Source organism: Etheostoma spectabile, chromosome 15, assembly GCF_008692095.1.
Source record: "Etheostoma spectabile isolate EspeVRDwgs_2016 chromosome 15, UIUC_Espe_1.0, whole genome shotgun sequence".
In the NCBI taxonomy this organism is placed as follows: Eukaryota; Metazoa; Chordata; class Actinopteri; order Perciformes; family Percidae; genus Etheostoma; species Etheostoma spectabile.
In genome coordinates this window covers 20,618,214-20,620,235 of record NC_045747.1, presented here as the reverse complement: position 1 = coordinate 20,620,235, position 2,022 = coordinate 20,618,214, and the positions used below count along the sequence as shown (strand labels likewise).

The 2,022-nt window shown below is 36.4% G+C and overlaps 1 protein-coding gene across 2 annotated transcripts in view; it reads right to left on the bottom strand.

Annotated features, from left to right (window-relative positions):
• fus (FUS RNA binding protein) overlaps positions 1 to 2,022 on the bottom strand; it is a 21,524-nt gene that overhangs the window by 10,847 nt on the left and 8,655 nt on the right. The gene's annotated exons all lie outside the window — the stretch shown is intronic.

Below are 2,022 nucleotides of genomic sequence, written 5' to 3'. Positions count from 1 at the left end.
GTGTGTGTGTGTGTGTGTGTGTGTGTGTGTGTGTGTGTGTGTGTAAGAGTGTATAAAGACCATAGATTACGTGCCATTTTTCCAGACAAAACGAGACTGGCATTGGACTTCACAGAGCCTCAAACCTTACGGGCCAACTTACAATATGTAGAGGAAAGACCTAAAATATCAAATTAATCACTGTTTTGTTGTGGGCAAATGTGTCTTTCTTAGAGTTCTACTCCTGCAGTTAGTTTACACTTAAACACCTAACAATTTGTGCCTTTTAAAAAAAATTAAAGACATTTCATTATACCAAGATGTCACATCTAGTGCGGTAGGACACAAGCACTAGTCACTTTTATTTACTCACACTGACATGTTCCTCCATTCTCAAATCTTAAACAAAGATGACTCAACAAAACATTTTAACTCATTAAATATGTCAAGATAAAAATATGTCATTATTTACCTATGCTTTTGTTGAACAACACAGGAGGATATCAGACAAAATCTACCTAATTTCGTGACATGGAATTCTATTCTATTAGTGCCCAGTGCCATAGGCCTACTTAAAAGGAAACTATGATAACGCATTGGGGATTACGTTCCAGATATTGTAATGGTGGGGAAGGAGATTGAGATATAGTCTGTGATAGGTAACACAACGTACAATGAAATGGCAAATTAATTTGTCAATGAGTAACAAAAAAGTACATGAAATATAGTGCAACCTCTATAACAAAAACATCAACTTACCAATCCAGATCCTGCTTCATAGCTTCTCTATTGTTGTAAAAAAAAGTGATTTAATTCTGCTCTGTACTTTATGAAATGTAAAAAAACACCATAACTTATACCTTACATCTTTCTTAAGTTTGCCCCGAAAATAAAGTTTAGAGAGTAGTGACAAACAACTTTGCTAATTGGAAAGTAGCTTGTGTTGCATTTCTGGGCTACGTACAAACGGCCACCACAAATTCATTCTCAACTCAAAGCTAGTTTTCCCCTTTTTGTGTTTAACAGAAATTCCTCCAAGCAAAAATTGCAGTTTTAAAGAGGTACATTGATTTTGGTATTTCCGTTTATAACCTGAATTTCGTGTAATGCGGAGTGGAGTGGGATCATACCATAATTTCTGTATTAATGATGGAAAGTTTGGGACCAGAAATGTTGTCCTTTTAAAAGAAAATAAATTGGATTAGCCTACTGGTAGCGGAATAGTCTGCAGAGTCGGCTGAACAATTGTTTGGTTTTTATAATCATGTAAAAATGAAAGGCAACAAGACCATAACAAAGATTTCGTAACGGATTAGGCACCACCACCGCTTTAAAAGTATCAATTTAGTACCAGTATCAGGAAAAAACAAATGATACCCAACCCTAATCTCAATGGGTTCAGGGTGCATCCCAACCTGTGATCAGATCACTCAGGACAGATTATAAAACAAGTTGAAAATGAAGCCAGACAAACAAACCTCAAATCTGTTAGCCACGGTCAGCCTGACCCAAAGCAGCAATTTATCCTGGTTCATGTTGTAGCACTTTCATTTGAGGACCCATCACTAACGGATTATATGAGTCACTGGCAAGTGCTTTCTTGCTTTTGGTGGTAATAATAATGTAGACTTTAAAAATATGTTTTCTGACCAGCATTCAGCCACAAGGACCTTAAATCCAAACCCCTGTTTGATATGATGTCAACTCTGAATGTCACCCAGTTAACAAGCTCACCTCATCATTTTAAATGCTACTTGTTTGTGGGCAACCATGTTTGTTTTTTTGTGATCAAATGTTTTTATTTTTATATATTTGTACAATTTTCTTTTGTGAGCTCTGGCCATTTTATGTTTTCTGATCAAACACATCAGAGGTGCTTTACAATGATGTGTTTTAAATGAATCGTTAACTTGTGTGTTAACTTAAATTTATAGCAAACTGAAAAAAGAAAGTAAAATCCCAACATGAGTTCCTGAAGTTTCTGCTTCACTCACACACACACACACACGCACACGCACACGCACACGCACACGCACACGCACA